The 24,000-nt window shown below is 44.4% G+C and overlaps 1 protein-coding gene across 2 annotated transcripts in view; it reads left to right on the top strand.

Annotated features, from left to right (window-relative positions):
* ARL15 (ARF like GTPase 15) overlaps window positions 1-24,000 on the top strand; it is a 392,363-nt gene that overhangs the window by 53,413 nt on the left and 314,950 nt on the right. The gene's annotated exons all lie outside the window — the stretch shown is intronic.

The raw sequence follows: 24,000 nt of genomic DNA, 5'->3' as shown, positions 1-24,000 counted from the left end.
GCTTGACCTGCATTACAAAACTCGGACCTCCACAAAAGAGAAGTTCAATGGTGTGTTGGACATTGACCACTATTGCACTGCACAGGCAGATTTATAATAATAACTTTAATATAGTGCTTTTCTCCCAATGGGGCGAAAAGCGCTTCACAATTACAGTATAATGGTCAGTACAAATAGAAATTGTACAGACCCAGTCCCTGCCCAGATGAGATTACAATCTGTTTTTGGTGCCTGAGGCAGTGTCATTGTTTTCGGAGGCAATGTCCTTACTCACTGAGCCACTCCTTATAAGGCTTTAGCAGAATTAATCTAGACCGCTTATATTTAATTTCTTTATCTGATTCTTTATTTTAACAGTAAAATTGGAAGCCAGAGCTTTGAGCTGCAAGATTCATGCGACCGAAGATTTGGTATTTCTTACCTTGACACCGAAATCTGAATAGTGCATAAATACAGACCCGAATGTCCTGCAGAATCAGCATTGTCTAGCATACTGTACAAGTACTTTTACATCACCAATTGGCAAGTGTATTTGGATAAACAAATTGAAGCAACCCCATTGTGATATTTTGTCCTTGGACAAAAGCATTCATCTAATATGGGCATCCATACATTTAGGATTTAAAAGTGGGTCAACTAAACTGCAACGAAGTGTAGGTTTTGGGGTGGGGGTGAAATCCCCCATAAATGCAGAAATCTGTTAACAGTACAATCCCAAGTGACTGTCCAAAAACAACAGTTTGTTAAAAAAATAAATATATATATATATATATATATATATATATATATATGCAAATATAACTGTATGCTCATCTGCATGTCTTAGGCAGGTCTGCAACCCCGCCTTTCCCCATTATCACCCAGCATACAGCACTTCCACTGCAGCAAGGGATTCTGGGAAATGACATGCAAATGAGCACACAGTGTCACTTTTTGCCTCAATAACCATTTAATATTTGCTTTCCTGTGGAGGGTTTTTGTCACTTTTTTTACTCACCATAACTTAACTCAGTATTATGGTTTATATATATATATATATATATATATATATATATATATACATATATATATATATACATATATATATATATACATATATATATATACATATACATATACATATACATATACACATATACATATACATATATACATATATACATATATACATATATACATATATATATATATATATATATATATATTAAATCCGCTGTCTACATGGCTTGATTTGTCCTTTTTGTATTTTTTTTTTAACTTACCAGAAGTAAATATGTTGCTTCAATAAATATTTGTATTGTAATTATTTCGTATATATAGTTATGTGAATCTCTCATAGTTGAGAAATGCTAGGTACCTTAACAGAATTATATGTTGATGCTGTTTCGCTCCCCTCCTCCACCTCCCTCTTCCCCCTCCCCCCCTCCCTATAAGCTTGGCTTTTATGGGTTCCTTAGTAACATAGTGTGAATTGCAGGATATGAGTTATTGGGTCCTCCCTGCACTCTAATTCAATGGCCCTAAAATTGGTAAGAAACCACACAATTCTGGGACCAGTCTAAGCAGGATACAAGTGTTTATTTTTTGTCGTGATTTAGGCTGCTTTTTTAAGGCTTTAAAAAAAATTGTTACGCACTTAGTTTTAACTTTGTTTGGTTTATCTCGAAGGAGCAATAAAGAATTTTTTTAGAATTCCATTCTGTAGTGTTTGATCATTGTTCTTTTTTTAGACTCTTGGTGCTATTTTTAAAAACGTTTTAATGTACCGAGTATTTTTTGGTTTCTATAGCACAGGGGTGTGCAAAGTGTGTGTGGGGGGGGGGGGGAGGTGTAGGGGCATGTTGTTTGCAGAGGCCCCGCGCTCTTCCCCGATGCATTTAAATGAAAGGCCAGGGGACCGTGCGAGGCCTCGGCAACCTCAACATACCTGGATTCAGCTGGCTTCTGGTCGCGTTGCCATCAAATGCAGCTGCAGGGTCACAAAATTATGCTGGTTGACCGGAAAGGGGGGGGGGGGGGGGGCGCAAACGCTAGGGCTGCTAGGCAGGGGGGCGCAGTGCAGAAGCTTTGCCCACCCCTGCTATAGCAGACCGTGATACACCTCTGAGCCCTGCCCTCTCCCCAACAGTGCAAGAGCTTTGGCAACAAATTATCATTAATAGATCTTGTGCAGTGTTTCCAGGAGGTAACTGTAACAATAGACAGTCTTCAACTCAGCCACAATGTTACCCGTAGTGATATAAGGTTATATTGTACTTGTGTTCCACTGACTGAAGGAGATATTCAAAGTCAGCCATTACGTGAACCCAGGGAACAGGATGTTTGCCGATCAATCACAGGAGAATGGATCAATTGGCAGCATAGGTAATTTTCCTTTAAAGGTAATCAAAGGCATATATAAAAACAACACAACCTGAAATGATCCTTTAAGTATACCTATTTAAAAAAAAAAAAAAAAAAAAGCTGTGTGTGCTGTGCACGCGCATAGTAAGTGAAACTTCTTTGACTTTTGTCACAGAAATTGACTTATAACGCGCGTGCTCGGCACAGTCAGTGTATGTGTCAGTCAGTGACTATGTATGTGTGTCAGTCAGAGAGTATGTATTTGTGTCAGTCAGTGTGTGTATGTGTGTCAGTCAGTGTGTGTATGTGTGTCAGTCAGTGTGTGTATGTGTGTCAGTCAGTGTGTGCATGTGTGTCAGTCAGTGTGTTCATGTGTGTCAGTCAGTGTGTGCATGTGTGTCAGTCAGTGTGTGCATGTGTGTCAGTCAGTGTGTGCATGTGTGTCAGTCAGTGTGTGCATCTGTGTCAGTCAGTGTGTGCATGTGTGTCAGTCAGTGTGTCAGTCAATGTGTGAGTGTGTGTGTCAGTCAGTATGTCTCTCTCTGTGTTGTGTGAATGTCTCTCTGTGTCGGTCAGTGTGTGTATGTGTGTCAGTGTGCGTGCGTATCAGTCAGTGTGTGTGTGTGTGTCAGTCAGTGTGTGTGTCAGTGTGTGCATGTGTGTCAGTCAGTGTGTGCATGTGTGTCAGTCAGTGTTTGTATGTGTGTCAGTCAGTGTGTGTGTGTGTCAGTGTATGTCTCTCTCTCTGTGTTATGTGAATGTCTCTCTGTGTCGGTCAGTGTGTGTATGTGTGTCAGTCAGTGAGTGTATGTGTGTCAGTCAGTGAGTGTATGTGTGTCAGTCAGTGAGTGTATGTGTGTCAGTCAGTGTGCGTGCATATGTGTGTCAGTGTGCGTGTGTGTGTGTGTGTCAGTCAGTGTGTGTATGTGTGTGTGTCAGTCAGTGTGTGTGTATGTGTGTCAGTCAGTGTGTGTGTGTCAGTCAGTGTGTGTGTGTGTGTGTGTGTGTATGTGTGTCAGTCAGTGTGTGTGTGTGTGTGTGTGTGTATGTGTGTCAGTCAGTGTGTGTGTGTCTATGTGTGTCAGTCAGTCAGTGTGTGTGTGTATATGTGTCAGTCATTGTGTGTGTATGTGTGTCAGTGTGTGTGCATGTGTGTCAGTCAGTGTGTGTGCATGTGTGTCAGTCAGTGTGTGTGCATGTGTGTCAGTCAGTGTGTGTGTATGTGTGTCAGTCAGTGTGTGTGTGTGTGTGTCAGTCAGTGTGTGTGTGTGTGTGTGTGTATGTGTGTGTGTGTGTGTGTGTGTGTGTGTGTGTGTATATATGTATGTGTGTGTGTCTGTCAGTGTATGTGTGTCTCTCTTTGTGTCCTGCCCCCTCTCTCCTGACTCCCCCCCCCCCCCCTCAAAGGCAGGCAGAGCTGCGGACCCGCGGCAGCTCTGCCTGAGACTCTCCTACTCCGGCGATAAAATTTTGAGCGGCGCCGCCACATGTCAGTGGGTGGGTGGGTGGGGGGAGCGGCGCCGCCACATGTCAGTGGGTGGGTGGGTGGGGGGAGCGGCGCCGCCACATGTCAGTGGGTGGGTGGGTGGGTGGGGGGAGCGGCGCCAGGGGCTAGCGCCGCCGCATGTCAGCAGCCGTGTGGGAGAGCTGCGGGACTCGGGGAAGCAAGAGGGAGGAGAGAGGCTGAGCAGCGGCTCCTCCTCTCACAGCCCATGGCAGCGGGCGGTGGAACGGCGCCAGTTAGGAGCGGCGGCTATCGCCGCCGCATGTGAGCAACTGGGTGTGTGGGAGGGTGAGGGGTGTGTGGGAGGTCCTCTCTCTGCCGGAGTACTTGCGCGGCTTCCGCCATCTTATTACACCCGCAGCACCGGAAGCTCTGCGGCAGCCATCTTGCTATACCCATGGCAGTGGCCGTTAGGAGCGGCGCCGGCGGCGGTCACAGCAGATGCGTGGGCAGCATGTCACAGCGGGTGTGTGTGGGGGAGCAGCGGCTGTTAGGAGCGGCGCCGGCGGCTATCGCCGCCGCCGCCGCATGTCACAGTAGATGCGGGGGGGGGGGGAGGGGGGAGCTGTGACGTCACTTCCGTTTCACATTTGTCCCCCATCTCTCCCGTTTTACCCCATCAGAATAGGTGCCACTAAAGAAGTTTCACTTCAAAAAAAAGTTTTATTATTACTGTATTAATTTGCAAACCTAGCCTTTCTTTAAACAAGTTGTGCTTTTTAGGCCAGGGTGATTTGCTATTTTGCTTAAGATATACAGAGCTTTGCAGAAGTATTCACCCCCTTCCAAAATGTGAATATTTTGCTGGTAGCTGAGCATACTCTATGGCGCTTTCAAATTAGACTTTGCATGTAGAATGTAGTGATAAAGTTAGAAATGCCGTTGGAATATAAAGAAGTGTAAGATTTACAGAGAAAAAAAAACCAGATTAATCTCAGCTGCTTACGTTTTCAACCCCGTTGCTACTGCAGCCCTAAATCAGCTCAGGTGCAAATGAATTGTTTAAAAGGTCACAACATTAGTGAAGTGGTTTCAGGCTGCGTGTAATCAAAGTAGTTTAATTTATGCAGTTCCCTCAGGTACATAAAGACTTTTGAAGCTGCAACTCGCACAGTGATCCAACAAAGCAACCAAGGATCTTTCAAAACAAGTCGGGGATAAAGCAGTAGAGAGGCACAGAGTAGGAGAAGGGTGCAAGAAAATGTCAAAGGTGCTGATTATCACACTCGGCACAGTGAAGTCCATCATTAAGAAGTGGAAGATGCATCACACTACCCAGGTCAGGTCGCACTCCCAAACTGAGCAGCCGGGCAAGCAAGAAACTGGTTTGCGATGTCACTCTGAAGCCAACAATGACCTTGAGAGATCTGCAACGTTGTGTGTCTGAAATCGGAGTCCGTGTTTACGCATCAACAATGAGTCGGTCCCTACACAAAGCTGGCCTGTATAAACGAGTTGCAAGAAAGAAGCCATTACTCAAAGAAATTAAATCGTGTATGGAGTTGTGAAAAAGCATATACAGTGGCGGCCGCCTTTATCCTAATGCGGCCGATTCGGCGCAACTTTGATAACCACGGGCAGATGTGTTGTTTTTTTTTTCCCGGGATATTTTTTTGGGGGGGGGAATATGTTGCGGTATTTTCGCGGTTGTTTAGGGGTCTATGCACTAAGCAGGGGAATCAGGAGAAAAAAAATCAGGCCTTTTCCCTGCCTGGGATTGATGCCGGAGGTCTCCCGAGCTGATGCCCATTAATAGCAGCACCGGAGCCCCCCGGCATGCATCAGAGGCAGGAAAAATGCATTTAAAGGCCACTTCATTACCGTAGCGGCTAACCGCTAAGGTAATGAAGGGGTTAACCAGCCGTGCCAGGTTTATTGTGGTTAGCGGGGGTGGGTGAAGGGGGTATTTGGCCCTTGGTGGCTGTTTAGGGCTTGCGGGGGGGGGGGGGGTTTGCGGGTGGACTTAACCCCTTCATTGCCTTAGCGGTTAATACCGCTACGGTCATGAAGGGGTTAAGCCCTCCCGCTACCCACCCGCTACCCACCCGCATGCCCTAAACAACCACCGTTGGGGCTAATACCCCCTTCACCCACCCGCGCTAACCACAATAAAAAAAATACACACACGACTGGGACTGGGACTCTGTTCCGCACCGGACTAGTGTTACGTACAACGTGTACGGAAGGAACTCCGTTTTACGACACTGACGTCATCTGGATGCGCCGTGGCACGCCGGTGAGACCACACATGCCGATACCATCGGGAAGGATTCTCCCCCACCGAAGCTGATCCACCGGACTGATTGGGTTCCTACAACATCCTGCATCGAGGGCGTGAGAAGGATCCCATAAATCACCATAGCTGTGACTTCCAGTGCTGCAAGACACCTGTTGCTGAGTGGTAACCTGTTGTGCTGATTGCGCTAAATGCGTTTGTTCTTTTAATCTGATGTACGCCTAATACTTACCTTTTTCACAAATCAAATATAATTTGATGTACTTCACTATGCGGTTTGCGCTTTTTTTTGTTCCCTGTCTATCTAGTGTTGTTGGAGTGTTGAGCCACCCTGAGCCCTAACAGCTGCAGCCGCCACTGTTAACACAGATATTGTATGATTATTTAATACACCCTATGAATGGGGGTGATAGTGCAATAAATATCTCACTATTAGTGGGTTTGAGTTAAATGGTTTAATAGTTGCGCACTTTATTTCTTTTCTCATGTTATGGGTATGCTTGTCTTCAGCAGGGTCTGGGAAGCTTGTCAGGATAGAGGGGAGAATGGATAGTGCAAAGTACAGGGGGAGCCTTGGAAAACCTGTTAGTCAGCCAAGACTCTGAAACTGGAAAATAAATTCACATTTCAGCAGGACAATGAACCGAAGCACAAAGCCAGAGCCACACTGGAGTGGTTGGACAAGATCATTAATGTTCTTGAGTGGCCTAGTTAGTCCTGACTGGAATCCAATTGAACATTTATGGCGAGAGTTGAAGATTGTTGTCCATTAACTATCCGCAACAAACTTCTCAGACCTGGATCAATTTTCCCTTAAAGAATGGGTAAAAATGTCACCATCCTACTGTGCAAAGCTCGGAGATACCTATCCAAAAAGACTTAGAAAGTAATTGCTGCAAAATGTGCTTCTACCAATTACTGACTTAAGGGGCTGAATACTTGTGCAACCAGTACACTACCGACACACTTTATTGAAGTGTGGTCGGTACCGCAAGCCGGGAAATCTCCCGGCTTGCTAGTGGCCGCCCCTCGGGGTCACGCGTCATCGGGAGCGTGCGCCCCCTGCACGCGTGTCCAGGGGCTCCCCGAGGGAGCCCTGGTGTCCCGCGATCGCGGGACAGCGGCAGGGGGTTCCGGGGGACCCGGCGGACCCGGCAGCGGTAGGGAGAGCGCCCCGATCGGAGGGCGCTCTTCCGCTGCTTCGGCGCGCGCCCGTCACACTCGGGCGCGCGCCAGGCTACTGCTGCGGCACAGAACGGGCAAATGCTCGAATAAACTGTGCCGCAGCAGTACATTTCATTGTGTACATTTCATTTGCTGACATTTAACCACCTCATATAAGTGTTCAGTTTAACCACTACAGCTTTGTAGATTAGATAAAATGTTTGTTTGAAAAACTGCATAAATTATTTGTTATTTGACAAAATGTGACATTGGTAGGGGGTGAACACTTCTACAAACCACTGTACATATCAGAAAATTAATTGGTTCAGTGGCCACTTTTTGACTATCAGCAAATTGCCACATTTGGCTTATGGAGCTGTTGGCCATTACTGTAGAGGAAGGGGTCAGGTTTCTTGCCCGGTGTCCCAGGGAGGAAGGTTAGGCCACCCAGGGGACTCGGTGGTTATACCGCTAGGATATGCAATGACTAAGTAGTTATCTATGTTAACTTGCTTTATGGCTACTAAGGGGTTAATACAATAGTGCAGTGCACCCTGCCCCACTAGTCAAGGTCTTTTACTTGGGTTTCCTATATTGGGAAATATAATAAGGAATGCCGAAGGGGGCTTTTTTTCATACCCTGGCAAAACAAAAAAGGACAGAAAAAGATTTCACCAAAGCAATGCACTTTTGGTGGAGCTTTGTTTGGCCTTAGGAAGAAATGCCATAGAAAGTTGCTTTCAGTACTGCTTCGGGTATCTCTTCACCATATAAAGATTACCAGAATTAGGGCTTTGGCAGTTTTTGCATTTTGTTTTGTGTAAAAAAAAACCCGAAGCTGACTCTTCGTATATAGAATCTGGCCCCAGGTGTTTCTCATTATTACTGCCTGCGTGTGAAAGACGCTACAAACATACAGATGTATTCCTTTTGTCATTTTTGTTTTAAAGCAATTGTGATGTCCTCATTCCCTAAAAGATAAATGTTACTGGGAATAGGTAACTGCCGAAACAATTTTACATTATCCATTTCAAATAATGTTATTTTTCACAGGACTATTAAATAAAATTTCAATTGCAATGTAATTACATTTTTCAAATGACGCTGATATGTTGTATACTGTACAAGGCTTCTACTTTATTGTAAATAGACTCTTTGGCATTTTGCTCCATGTTTCTACAAAACTAATGCAAGCATCACCAAATCTGCATAAACTATATCTGATGAATCCGATTATAATCCCAAACTTAGAAATACAAATAATGTTGATCTTGGCAAAAATTGGACCGTTGTGGCTAAGATATCAAGTTAGATATGTATTTTGTACTAGGTAAATCCAGTATTAAGTCACCTTGTTAAAACTTTGACATTATAAAGTAAGATTATTCTGATCATATACAGTTGTTTAATTCCTCGTTAGCCTCAGGAGATGTGTAACCCTAACTAAGGTTATGTAAGTAAATGTTTAAAGAATAGATGTTTGAGACAAGTATAGTTGTAGAAAAAGATGGATTTTTATGTAACCGTGCTTCCCCCACCCTCTGGGAGATTCTGCCATTACATGGTGTATGCTACCTGTTGGCTCACAGAATGCGGAGTTGTCCACCGGTGGTATTGAGGACGTCTGGACAGGCTTCTGGGTTACGTTACTGGTCTTTTTATCTCTTTAGGTTCAGCGCTTCCATCTTTTGCAGGTTCCAGCGATGTTAAGGCAATCCCCACAGGAGAACTCGCCCCACTCCCCCCGATTACAGACTCAGGCAGGAGTATAATTGAACACATGAACACTTTACTCTGAAGCAGGCACAGCATACACAAAATACACACTTATTTGTGGCTTTACCCTCAGGATGTTCCCTGGACATCCACCACGGGCACGATAGGCAGTCCTTGCTCTTTCCTGACTCCCTAGTAGAGTCACTGGTAAGGCATCACCCTCACTCCTAAGGGGAGGGGACAGTAGGTGCCAATGCCGATTACCGGTCTCTTTCAAGGGGGAAGAGACATTGATTAAAATAAGTGGTGCAGCCCCTTAAGCCCAGAGGGGGAAGGTACAAGGTCTGAGCCCAGAATTGGTCAGAACACAGGCTTTGTCCCACCTCCTCCCCTGTCACTCAAGGAAGCTGCTTCTGTTGGGAAAGCCCATGATTGGTCCTGACACTGCCTGCATTTGACGACTCAGGAGATTCCTTCCTCTCCCTCTCTCCCATCTCCCGTTACCCTTTCTGTCCCTTCTCACTCCTCTCCTTCACCGTCTACCTCTCTCCCCTTGCCGCAGCGCGTTCGCTGCAGGTCTCGTGTACCCACGCATACCCGCAGTCCCTGCCATAATCCTCCCTGCTCCCTCTCCCCCGCGGTAGCTCCCTTACCTTCCCCTGTGGTGCCACCCGTCCCCTCCTCCGCCTGTGGTGCCCGCAGCGTGGCATTCTGCGCTCCTTGTGGCGCGTCCGGTGTGCGCGTGTGCATGCTCCTCTCTGCCCTTGCGGGCTATCGCACGGGCACAGGCCTCGCCCACGTTTCTCTCTGCTTGGCTCCGTCCCCCTCCTGCTGCCTTTCCCTGCTCCGTGCGGGCCGCACCTGTGTTGCAGTCTGTGCGCGCGCATCCCCAGCTTACAGGGGCCGCACGCACAGACTCTCCTTATCAGGATTTCCCTGTCTCCGCCTCCCAAGCTGATCAGGCCATTCCCATGACTGCCTCTTCTGTCTCCTCCTCTTCTCTCTCTGACCTATCTCTTGCTTCTCCCACTTCTCTCTCTACTCCTCCCCTCTCTACCATTGGGGCACCTCCCTTTATAATCCCTGTCTGTCCACCTCTTCCTCGCTCTGCATAGTTCCTGTTTCCCTGTATGTTACCTGTCCTATGCTGTGCTCCCTCTGTGCTCCTGTGAATACCTGCTCCTGTGTTACTTTGGATTTCCCTGGCTTTTGACCCCGGCTCTCCCTGGACTACTCTGCTCTCTGGTAACCCCTTGAACCCTGCTACGCATACGACTTCGCTGACCTCTGGCTTCCTAGGACCTGGCTTGCTCTCTGACGACTCTACTCTCTGGATCCCCTGAACATTGGCAAACGGACACGACTATTCTCACGGACACTCCCAAGCGTTGCAAGTATATGCTAACAACTCTTTCAACAGGCCCAGCAACGCTATACCACACTCCGGGCTTGCTCCCACTGCTGTGGGTGTGTGGTATCATACCGTTCCCACCTCAGTACTGGGGTCTAGCTTGGTCTGCGGGCATACAGGCGTGACACTGCACTGTTACCAGGGCTTGCATGTCAGGGAGGGCAAACTGGTAGCCAAAACCAGGCATGGCTACACTTCGATACAATTTGTGAGACTACGTTATACGTACGTCATTACTCTGCAACGCGTGGATGTTAGCTGTCACTTTTGGCGGACAGATGGTCTAACGGTTGTTCCAGGGAAGTGGTTTATGCGATCCTTTCTGCGGTTCCATCATGGACCATTGTAACTCGCTGTACTGCCTACGATACTCACCGTTGCCTAGTGCACTTATCTCGTTCTTTTATGTGTGTGTGTGTATCTGTCTCCTCTTAAGACAATGTTGATCTATTGCTGAATGAAGGCCTCTCCAATGATCTTCCATGTTCTGCAGTCGAAAGCCTCTTTTCTCCACTTTGCTCCAACAATTTTTCTGATTCCATCCTCCTATCTTACTTATGGTTGTCGTCAGTCTTTTAATATCCAGCCGAATACCTTCCCTGTACAGCGGTGGTAATTTCTTCTTGTGATATGTCTGACCTACTGCCATTTTAATTTCTTAACCTGTGTGATGTCAAAGACTTTGGTTTGGGTTTGAGCCCATTCATTATTTTTCCTGTCTCTTTGGGTAATACTAAGTATACATCTCTCCATACTTCTTTGTGTTGTCTGAATCTTCGTATTTAGGGTCCAAGTTTTACATCAATACGTGAGCATAGGCAGGATACACTGGTCAAATACTTGAATTTTGATGCATATTTGAAGATTTCTTCAAAATGTGCTTCCTGCCATCTTCATTCTCCTTTTGATTTCATTCAAAAGGTTCCCATCCATTGTTACTTTATGGCCAAGGTAGCTATTGTCTCTTACGTTTTAGTTCCATTGCATTTATATTTATTTTTGTAGAGTTGACACAATTCATTGACCTTTTTTTAGTCTTGCTGAGATTAATATGGATTCACATTCATTCTTTCTTTGGCAAGTGTTCTGATTTTGATATCCGTTACGTATTCCTGAATATTATCCTGTATTAAACCTTCAAGTAGCTTCCGCACTATTGATGTCAGGCTTACAGGTCTAAATTTTTTTTTAATGTAGCCGAGCCCCCTTCTTACCTCCGGTGCAGAGAGGGAAGCTGCCGGGTGGGTCGGAGCTCCGTGCCGGACTGGGAGTGTGGGGGCGGCCATCTTAGTTATCGCGCATGCACAGTACGTGTTGCGCATGTGCAGTGTATGTAGAGTTGCGGTGGCCATTTTAGGTTGCTCCGCATAGCATACTGCGAGAGAACCATCCCAGAATCCTCTAGGAGGAAGATAGAGACGTTTGGCATGAAAAGAGACCACGAGGCAGTCCTGACTGAGGAGGCAACGGAGTAGGTAGTGTCCAGGGAGCAGTGCTTCGCTGGACTAGGCCTAGGCTTGCCCCTTAGACCCCAGCTAGGCCCTGAGTCACTCCAGCGGAGTATTGCAGGGAAGGCCTAAGATAGGGATGCTTCCCCTTATAGCATATTAGGGCTGTTGTACTGGTGACCGGACGGCCACGTGTGACCTGCGGTCTGGGACCAGGCCACAGACACAGTGTGTGAGACCCTGCAGCTGACTTACTGCAATATAAGTGCCTACGACTTGGTGCCCCAGATATTGCCAAACTGCTTGCTTCCCTAGTCAACTCTATTCTGTCTGCAGGCCATATTCCTAAGACCTGGAAATCTGCCAGAGTTGTTTCAATCTTCAAAAGTGGGGACAAAAACACTCTCAAACTTAAGGCCAATCTCTCTTCTCCCAATTCTATCCAAAGTCATGGAAAATGTGTTCACTCCCAGTTAAGTGATTACTATACCAAGGCAAATCTCCCTAGCCAATTCCAATCTGCCCTTTGCCCCAAACACTCCACAATAACTACCCTCCTAAAACTTTGCAATGAGATCCAGTGTGGAATGGAACTGGGACAATTTACTTGTACGATATTCCTAGATTTTGCAAAGACTTTTGATACTGTTGATCATGTTATTTTGCGAAACAAACTCCAGTGCTCTGTAATAGGGAAGCATGCTTTAAAATGATTTAATTCCTACCAATCAAGTAGATCCCAATATGTCTATCAGGTTCTAACTCCAACCCCTTGGATACCACCTGCGCGTCTTGCAAGGCTCTGTTCTGGGGTCCCTACTCTTCTCAGTGTTCATTAATGATCTTCCTTAAGCTTGTAAGGGAACTTCAATACACATGTATGCAGATAAACACAATGTTATATGCACACAGCCCTTGCCTCTCCGACCTTGGACACGTGCTTCAATCTGACATTTTGAGACTTGAAAATTGGATTTCCCAAAACAAACAGTTTTTAAACACTGACAAGACTGTAACAATGGTATTTGGGACCAAGGCTAAATTTTTAAAGCTTCCATTGAAAGATCAGAACCAACGCTAATACCACCCTAGCCCCTGTTACTAGTTTTACATACCTGGGCATATGGTTTGACTCCCATTTAACATTTGAGTTGCACATTGATATCCTGACATCCCTAACCTATGCCAAACTAGGTGTACTGTATAGGAACAAATCCTCCCTATGTCTGCTGGTCAGAAAGCGTATTGCACAGCAGAAGCTAATGCCAATTATAGACTATGGGGAAATAGTATATGGCTCGGTATCCTGAACCCACCTTGGCAAACCTGAAATCCTCTACAATTAAATATGCCATATTGTCCTCAAATGCAACTACAACTACAACAAACATCACTGCGAAATGCTCAAAGAACTAGATTGGCCATCACTTGAGTCTAGGCTCAAAATAAATCTTTCCTGTCTTGCCTTTAAATACTTTCTGGGAAAGCTACCCACCTATCTGAACAAGCTCCTCACCCCTACCACATGCGGCACTTATCTGAAATCTGACTCCAAAAGACTGTTCATGGTCCCAAGGTTCAACAAAGTGTCTGGCTGCTCCTCCTTCTCTTACTGTGCACTTCACAACTGGAACAATCTACCGGAGACTCTCACAGCCACCACTAGTCTAAGTTCTTTAAAAACAAAAGCTGTGTCTCATTTTAATCTGGTCTGTAATTGTTATGCCTATGACATATATTATCTCTTACTGCATGCAATGTCTTGTACAGTATATAATGTATAACCATGCTCACTTAATGTAACTATGTATTGGTTACCATGTATTTGTCATCATAACTCTGTGCCCAGGACATACGTGAAAACGAGAGGTAACTCTCAATGTATTACGTCCTGGTAAAACATTTTATAAATAAATAACGAATTCCACAGTTGTGATCTAGCTCCCTTTTTAAATATAGGCTCAATGTCTGCTTGACGCCAATCTTAGGGTACTGAGTCTGTGGAAATGGAGTCCTTGAATATTAAATGTCCGTAAGAAATGGCCATTTCCTCTAAAAATTCAAGCATATGAATGAATGACTACAGGACAAATGTTGAAAAGATGTCTTGCAAAAATAAGGAATATGTTTAAACATTGGAATGAGTTTGAAGGTCATTTTAGAACTTGTAATGTAAAATCTTCCTAGATTCAGTTACATGTGAAGTATTTTACGTAAAAGAGGTGTGGTTAACCTATTCTAACAACCAGAATTCACAAAGAGGTCATATTATGGTTTTAAGTTCCTTGAACTCCCTTGTTTAGGTTAACACTGAGTAATTATTGACAACTGTAGGTCTTAGCTGAGGGAAGAGTCATATGGCTGTTTTGAGATGTTGGGGGAAAGGACAGCGAGAGACAGACCGTTGCCATTAACAATTGATGATATGTTAGGTAATCATTTCACACAAGATGTTTGCGTTCCTTATATGTTCACAAGGAGATATTGCGAACATCAGTGGTATAACATACTGTATGTAAATACCATGTTAGGACAATACTGGAAGTTAAGATGGCTGACTGGGATAGAAGCACATCTTAATATCACCATGATGTACAGTAGCAAGAGGAGAGAGAGAGGCGTGTTAATATTTGGAGATGGGAGAGATGAGGATTTAACATCAAGATACCAATAGAAAGCTACTATGGGCAACCATCCTTAAGAATACCATAATTTATTTGGAACGTCGTCATCGCCATTCTTACTATTTTTGTATGCAAGTAATTATTCTCAAAATAAACATTTAGTTTTGTTAAGCATCCCTGCTTGCCTGAACAACCCAACCCATCTCCATGACCCATAGCCGTTTCCCATTCCTATCTGTTCTGTCTTGTCAATTTCCTCTTGCTTGTCCCTCTCAGGTAATTATTTTAATATTGTTTACATTTATTTTTTATGTTTTATGTGGTGCTGTTTTTAATTTTTTTTTAATTTTATTATACAGTACGTTATTTTGTTTGGTTTAATTCCCCAAATCACGATTAGTCATAGTTCACTAAAAGAGATATTGTATCAGTAGAATAATACAGGGGAGCGCAAACTTTTTAAGCTGCGCCCCTCTGTCTTCCCTTCCCTGGCTTTGTGCTCCCCCCCCCACTATGTATCCGTGTCAAATGACGCTGTGGGGTCCCGTGACCCGTGGCATCATTTGATGCGTGTCACGTCACATGGCCCCGCGGCGTCATTTGACTTAAATGCCTGGGGGAAGAGCGCAGGGCCTCTGCAACCACCCGCGCCCCCCCAGCAAAATCTCCCGCCCTCTATTTGTGCACACCTGGAATAATACACCAAAGGAGGGTATAACAGTCTTCTCCAACACCAGAAGTAGAACATTACTTACTGGATTGCTTGCAAAAAGATTACCAATCAACATGAACAATTCAGAGACAGCAGCGAGGTACAATAGTTTCCATCCGCCGGGATTGGTGCATAACCTTCCCGTTAGCCAATTTATACGCGTTAAGAGAAGTGTCAGTAATCCTAGGAAAGTCAATACGTGCCTCTTCGAGATGGCGGGGAAATTTGCGAGTTGAGACTATCCTGAAAATATTTTAGTCAAGCATGTACAAAAAAATGTACGCTTTACAAAGATCTATTTTATTGTTAGATACAAGTAGGATTTCTATTCACACATACTACAGCCTCAAATTTGTATCATAAATAGCTTACTAGAACAAATGAGGCTAAATAACATCTCTAAGGCTAAGGACGTGTGGCCCCCTTTCCTCCAGTCTGGAGGTCCCCTCTGGCTCCGTCCGACGTGGCTGACTGTGTGCTGTGATGCGTCTGGTGATCAGAAGCGCTGCCACGTCATGTGGTGCACGAGTCAGCCAAGGAGTGGAGGAGGAAGGAGCTACGGGAGGGAGGCAGGTTGAGAGGGAAGTCTGTGAGGCAGCCATGTATGGCTCTCCCTTCCTCTTCCCCCTCCCTCCCGTGCATAGCTCGGACGGACGGGGCACGTAATAATTGTGCATAGAAGCATACATGTATTGTGACATGGGATCATGTTCTCGCTCTGTACACACATGGCCGCGCCCCCCCCTCGTCATTGCCCCCGCCCCCCCTCGTCATTGCCCCCGCCCACCCGACCCATTTGGCAACGCCCCCCAGCGCGCATCACAGTTCACTGCAGACCGCAAATCGCGGTGTAGTGAGTTGCACGCGCCACCGGCAAGCTAGGCAGCCGTGTGGACACGTGCAGTCGGGCCTCAGCCTAAGAATCATCCTCATCATTTACGCGTGAAAACCACTTACGCGATTCCTTGGTACGTGTGGATTCCTGGACACCTTCAGAGCCACAGAAGTATCTAGCAGCTCGGAAGTGTGGGACCTTCCCATGCTTGCACTGTACACTGTAATTCAGTCACTAAGGCTTTGGTCCCGCTGCGGCCGGCGGCGCGCGCAGCCGCGGACCACCAGCTGCTTGCCTGTGTTCTTAATGTCCCCGCTGGCTCCTTCCGGCGTGGCTGACTGCGTGCTGTTACGCGTCAGCCAGCCGGAGCTACAAGGAGCTTGTGGTTTCGGTGAGTGCCGCGTCACGTGGCATGCAAGGGAACCAATCACGGATTGGATCCCAGCAGCCAATCCGATTTCCCCCCCCCCCCGCTCTCCGATCTCCCCATTCCATTCACCCCCCGTTCCGATTTCCCCCCTCTGCTCCGATCCCCCTTCCGATTCCCCCCCTGCTCCGATCCCCCCCGTTCCGATTTTTTTTATCATCCGAGATCTGGTAGAAATGTTAAAATAAATGGATCTATACATGTGATGCATCTTTTGTTATGTACTTGCTTTGATGCCCTTGTGTGCAACAGGTGTTGGCAAGACAATTTTTCCTCTTAAGGAGATATTAAGCAAACATAAATATAAAACTCTACGCTCTTAAAAAAAAAAAAACTGAGGTTCCCCCTTTTTTGATGTCTCCGTTGCAAGACTTTTTTTTTTTCAGGCTGTGCAGATAGTTAAAAAGTTAAATTATTTATTGTGGACCCTGTCGAGAGGTGGCAATAGAGGGGAATGTTTGCTCCAAAAATAGAGCAGGTAGAATATATATATTATATCCGGTTGACCCGACAGGGATGAATGAGAGACTGGATCGGAACTATTTTCTTTAAGACCCGCCCCTTCTTGAGTGATGTGTTTTCCTCTAGTGGTTTAAACATATCTCTGGTAGCTTTTGTTTCTCCCTTTTCATACTTAATGTTTTTCTTATATTTTTTTTGTGATTTTATAATGTTTCTATTATTGTGATAAGTATGGCCATTGGTTATTTGTTGGCATTCTCTCTAATATGTTCTAAGACTTAGGTAGACTTTGTTCCATCTAGGAACATTTTTTGTTTTGTCACTTAGTAAGTTTATTGTACACATTCTTTTTATTGATTGTGTTTTTTTTTTAGTGTGTCGAATATGTAGCAATTTTTTTACTTGTTCAGGCTCTCTTGGTCCCGTCTGGCTGAGTGCTGGTGTGCTCTGTCATGCTGCGTTCCATTGAGGCAGCCTTCTGATCATCTGGGGTGGGTTTGCGCTCTGTGTCATGCTGCGTTACAGCTCTGCTATTTCCCGTTTCAGTCCATTGTATTACTTCTCACTTCTGCAGTACCGAAGGTCTGCTCTAAGGTTTTTTTACTACTGTATATTATTTCTCTAATTTGGTTATTAATTAGTCACCTTTATATTATATATATATATATATATATATTTTTTTTTAAAATGTTTTACCAGGAAGTAATACATTGAGAGTTACCTCTCGTTTTCAAGTATATCCTGGGCATAGAGTTAAGACAAATAATACATGGTTACAAATACAGTTACATAAGTGAATAGGGTATACTTCATATACAAGACATTGCATACACAGTAAGGGAAGATGTATATTATAGGCTTATGTAACAGTTACAGACCAGATTAAAATGTGAGACAGCCTTAGTTTTGAAAGAACTTAAACTGGTGGTGGATGTGAGAGTCTCCGGTAGACTGTTCCAGTTTTGTGGTGCACGGTAAGAGAAGGAGCGGCTGGATACTTTGTTGAGCTTTGGGACCATGAACAGTCTTTTGGAATCTGATCTCAGATGATAAGTGCTCAGACTCCTGAGGAAGACGTCGAGGACCCGGAAGACACGCCGGCAATGTCTTCCGGGTCCTCGGCGTTGCCTCCGGTCACCGCTTGAGACAGGAACACACCTCCGAATGCCTCTGACTCTTTCTCCTCCTCGAAGCACCGCCTCAAAGCCACGCTCAACGCGTTTCGACGTACGTGATGACGTCTTCCTCAGGAGTCTGTCCGAGACTGCTGAATATTGATTACCTGCACCATCCAGATCCGAGACGTTTAATAGTCACAGGCTGGCACATTGCTCCTAATTTCTGCTCAGTGTGAGTGCTGTAGGAATTTAGGAGCCCCCTTTTTAATTATATGGACTGTATTTACATATCACACTATATTTATTTATTTATTTTCTTTTTTGGTATTCATCTCCGCTCCCCTGGAGTTTGAAATAGCTCTATACGTCTAGACTTTTGAAACAGTCTAAGTGACAGGGTTGAGAGTTATATGGTTTGCCTTTATTGTGTTTACATTTCACTTATTACATTCACTATTTGCACTGAGTGGTGGAATAATATTAAGGTATTAGAATTTCATCCTTTGTTATATTTAGACTGAGCACTATTTATCTGGGAAGTGTTAGAGCGCCATCTAGTGATTAGTTCTAAACAGATATGGCCTGCAGACAGGATAGAGTGGACTATGGAAGCAATTGGTTTGTCAATGGCTGGGCACCAAGTCTTAGGAAATTAGATTGTAGTAAGTCAGGTCCACAGTGGTTTGCTTAGATTTAATTTGAGGAGCGCTTGTGTAATCTCCTCTTCGGATACTGGGACAAATTGAAAATTGTGGGCAGTGTTGGTAGGGGGTGGGGTTATATGGGTACTCCCAGGATGAGATTCATGTTTGTGGTTTGGGTTGCGTTTCGCTGATAAGTTAGTAGCACACCCCACAAAGTAATCATTGAATGCATTTGCAATGTCACTGGGGTTTGTCAGAGTAATATCCCCCTTAGTGATATTACTTGGTTGTTGATGGTTAGAAGGCTGGAATATATTGTTGATAACCTTCCAGAAGTTAGCTGGGTTTGATGTATTCTGGAGGAGATTGTCAGAGTAATATTGTGCTTTTGCATGCCTTGTTTGCCTTGTGCACATGTTCCGCAGGCATCTATAGTGATTGAGATCCTTGGTAGTGCCAGTTACTTTGTAGCTTTTCCACAAGGCATCCCTTAACTGGTAGAGTGCTATAAGGTCAGTTGGAAAATTGGGTACAAGGGATAAAGGAGCTGGTGAGTTTCAGATTGCAATAGAGCAGCTTTAACATCAGCGAACCGTAGCAAAATGGCTCACACCCTTTAGCTGCGCCAAAGGCTATCCGCCTTTTGGGGCAACGCAGATGTACACTGGGGGTGTTGAGATTCAATGCAGCTGTGAACACAAAGTTCTTTGTCTTCTTGGCACATTAACATTCCAGTGGGTGGGGTTGACAAAGTAAAAGCAAATGTTAACCCTTATATGTTAACCCTATACATACGATACGTCTTTTTGTTATTTACTTGCTTTGATGCCCTTGTGGCCAACATGTGTTGGCAAGACAATTTTCCCTCTCTATGGAGAGGTTAAGCGAACATAAATATAAAACTCAACAAGCTCTTTAAAAAAAAAAAAAGTCTGTCTGCCTTTGGGGCAATGCCGATGTACACTATCGGCATAGTATCACTATAAGCAATATCTTATTGCTGTCCTTGTGTCACAATAATTACTTCTGGGTTTTTTTGCGCAAAAACTTGCTGTGTGTTCGTGTACCTGTTAATGTTACCTGATGATGGCTCCATGTTGGACCTGAAACGTTACTGATGTCCCTGAATTGTTCCTGTTAATAAATTAGAAACATTTTTGCAAGCATTCATGTAAGTAGTGTTCTACTTCTGAAGTTGGGGCGATCTGTTCTACCCTCCTTTTTGGTGTATTTTTCTACGGATACAGTTTCCTTGTGCTGGCTGCACAGTCTTTTTTCCCTTATAGTTTTTTCCCCTTATAGTTTTTTCCCCATTTCTTTCCTTTTTTTTTCTAATGGGGATATTGGCCATTAGTCTAGGGCAGGGGTCTCCAAACCAGGCCTCAAGAGCCGCACACAGGCCAGCTTTTATCCTGTTTCAGTCCAGGTGGCTCAATCAGTGCCTCAGTGCTTGACTGGGCCACTGATTCAGCCACCTGTGCTGAAACAGGGATATCCATAAAAGCTGGCTGTGTGCGGCTCTTGAGGACTGGTTTGGAGACCCCTGGTCTAGGGGGGTTTGGGGTGGGTGAACAAGGTACTTTCCACAGGGAGGGTAGTTAGGCCTCCCAGGGCGAGAGAAGGGAGGTGGGATGGGTTAACCCCTTCATTACTTTCGCGGTTAGCCAGTAAGTTAATAACGGCGCTTACAGAGGCCCTGCACTCTAACCCTCAACATTTAATTGCTGGAGGAGCGTGCGAGGCCTCTGAATATCCATTACCTTGTCTAAGGTGATGTGTCACCATGGCAACGTGGAGTCACGGTAACACGACGTCACGTGACGCATGACATCAGGTGACGCTGGAGATAAGGTATTCGGGTGGGGCGCGAGTAAGGGGGGAGAGCAGGCAGGGGGATGCAGACACAAAAGTTTGTGCACCCCTGATGTAGATAACTGAATATCAATATCTACATCGTGATGGGGAATACTACTATTTAAATGTTAAATCCCCATGATGATGTGGATGAACAAATATGGCTCTTTAGTGTCCCCTCTCATGACGTAGAAACCCATATATAGAGGAGAGTGAGTGGCTCAGTGCGTAAACGACACTGACTGGCACTGAGAATTTGACGCAGAGGAACCTTGTCGACTCCTTGTGACCTTGGGCAAATCACTTTATCTCTCTGTGCCTCAGGCACCAAAAAATAGATTGTAAGCTCTACGGGGCAGAGCCTGTGCCTGCAAAATGTCTCTGTAAAGCGCTATGTAAAACTAGCAGCGCTATACAAGAACATGCTATTATTATTATCAAGGAGCTGGACAGACCTGACAGTTGGCTGCCTCACGTACCTGCAGAGCTGCTCAGGAAGATGGAGAGCGACTGTTTCTCTACTCTCTCTCTGTGCAGCTCTTCGAGACTGGCCGTCTGATGGCCCGGGAAGATAAACACTTTGATGCCCACAGAGTTAATTCTCCCTGGCTGCTTACTGTTTTCGTGGCCGTGATCACATGTGGCCGCAGTGTGCTCCAGTGAACACGACACTGAGAACAGTGTCTGGACACATCTGTACCTTTTTTCCCACCTTCCTTGTTTCAACTTCTGGTTATAACTCCACACTTAATCCAAGTGCACTTGACCACAGTGCAATTCACTCATACAGCTCCGTGCTCACAGGCCAGATTATTCATTAATTTGGAAAATAACTTCTTGCCCGACTTGGATGTGGTTCATTGTGTTGTAACTTCTGTGAAATCCCACTTATTCTCTAGGCTGGGCCAAGTCCAGGACTCATTGCAGCGGATTAGCGAGTATCTTCATACAAATCTTGTAAGTGATTGGAAGTAACTAAGAGTCTCTAGTTCTTGGTCTTTGTCTCAATTCTTGTGGCTGAGGATAAATATGGCATTGTTCTGGAATTTTCCTTTTTGTTAAAGAATCATTTAAAAAGTTTTGCAAGGATTTTCGCTACCACTTTCTCAGCTTCTTTCAATTTATCAGTTGTAATTGCATCTTCCTTTGGGGGCCTTCAAATTCTTCATGGATTTTATTGCCTTTGTAACTTCTGGAAGCATTTTCTTCTCACTCCTCTGCTGAATTTTGCCCTGTTATACGTGTTCTCGTGCAATTTCATGTAAAAGTTCTCAACTCTATTAGGGCATTGTTTATTTTATTGTTGATCTACTGTCTTGTAGTTTTTTTTTTAATACTTTTTTTTTTGACAAGTTTGTCTTGAACAATGTTGAAGATATAGGGATGGGGTATAGAAAAAAAAAACCAAAGGAGTGGTTAGTGGGAGGGTACAATAGTACGTTTAACACACTACAGTCAATTAATCTAGTTATACTGTCTTCTAGAAAGTACATGTTCAAGTAGCAGGATCCACCAAGTTAAATTTATACATTCTGCAAGTCAAAGGGGAAAAGAATGTAGTAGTGTTTTGTTCATAGATGATTATTGGTGGGTAGAATTAGTCCAAGTGGTCCAGATTTCACAGAAGCCATCGTGTACATGAGAGATAACTATAGCGCTTTTCCATTAGAATGACACTGATAATTCTATTTATGATCATCTTCTTTTGTTGGGGTTTCTTCTGCTTCCAGTAACTTATATAGTTACATAGCAGATGAGGTTGAAAAAAGACGTACGTCCATCAAGTTCACCCTATGCTAAATTTAGATTATTGATTCAGGGGAAGCCAAACAAAAACCCCCAGAGTCATATCATCCAATGATATCTCATAAGGGGAAAAATAAATTCCTTCCTGACTCCAAGAATTGGCAATCGGATTAATCCCTGGATCAACATCCTTCCCATGTATACTTATTTGGTATATCCCTGTATACCTTTCCTTTCTAAAAAGATGTCCAACCTTTTTTTGAACAAATCTATTGTATCTGCCATCACAGTCTCCATGGGTAATGAATTCCACATTTTAACTGCCCTTACTGTAAAGAAACCTTTCCTTTGTTGCTGGTGAAATCTCCTTTCCTCCAACTTTAAGGGATAGCCCCGAGTCCTTAGTGCTGCCCGTGGGATGAATAGTTCTTTTGAAAGCTCCTTGTATTATCCCTGAATATATTTGTATATAGTTATCATATCTCCTCAGACGCCTCTTTTCTAATGTAAATAAATCTAATTTAGCTAGCCTCTCCTCATAAGTTAGATTGTCCATCCTCTTTATTAATTTGGTTAATCTTCTCTGCACTCTCTCTAGTTCCATAATGTATTTTCTTAGGATTGGTGCCCAAAATTGTACTCGATATTCAAGGTTTGGTCTTACTAATGCTTTTAAACGGGCATAATTATGTTTACTTCCCTTCCATTCATTGCCCGTTTAATGCAAGATAAGATCTTGTTTGCCTTTGCAGCTACTGACTTTTGGCACTATTGCTAAGCCTGCTGTCTACAAGTACTCCTAAATCCTTCTCCATCAAGGATTCCCCCAATTTATCCCCATTTAATTTGTAAGTCGCCTTTTTATTTTTGCATCCCAAATGCATGACCTTACATTTATCTGTATTAAACCTCATCTGCCATTTACCTGCCCACGTTTCCAGTCTCTCCAAGTCCTTCTGAAGAGAAATTACATCCTGCTCTGATTCTACTACCTTACACAATTTAGTATCATCAGCAAAGGTGGAAATTTTCCTCTCGATGCCAATCTCAAGGTCATTAATAAACAAGTTAAAAAGCAGGGGTCCCAGTACCGATCCCTGAGGTACTCCACTCACGACTTTAGCCCAACCTGAAAAAGTTCCATTTATGACAACCCTCTGTTGTCTGTCCTTTAACGAGTTTTCAATCCAGGTGCATATATTACTACTGAGTCCAATTTTCTTTATTGTGTGCACCAACCTCTTGTGTGAAACCGTATCAAAAGCCTTTGCAAAATCTAAGTAGACCACATCAACTGCATTACCCTGGTCTAAATTCCTGCTTACCTCCTCAAAGAAACAAATAAGGTTAGTTTGGCATGATCTATCCTTCATAAATTCATGCAGGGCAACTTGCTATGGAACATTTGATAGCCATGAGAATGAGATTAATATGTTACCATTTTTCGTTATGTATGGCATATCCATATTTAAATTTAAGAGGACCATTGGGAATATTTGGGAAATGATTGGATATTTCTACCAGATATATAACATGGGGCCTACTTCTCCACCTTCCCTCGAGCATGGACACCTAAAGGGAACATTTCATGTATAAACACCTGCTCTCGCCCACACCTCCCTGCCACCTTTTTCCCTGCTAATGGTGGCAACCCATCTAATTTAATACGACCAACCTTAAAACACGCCTCTGAAATGAAGCATCCCAATAGCCTGCACTCATAGCTACTGTCCCACAGTCACTCCTACCAACTATT

This window comes from Ascaphus truei, chromosome 1, assembly GCF_040206685.1.
Source record: "Ascaphus truei isolate aAscTru1 chromosome 1, aAscTru1.hap1, whole genome shotgun sequence".
Classification (NCBI taxonomy): domain Eukaryota; kingdom Metazoa; phylum Chordata; class Amphibia; order Anura; family Ascaphidae; genus Ascaphus; species Ascaphus truei.
Note: the sequence above shows the minus strand (reverse complement) of the source record. Positions and strands in the feature narration are given on the sequence as shown.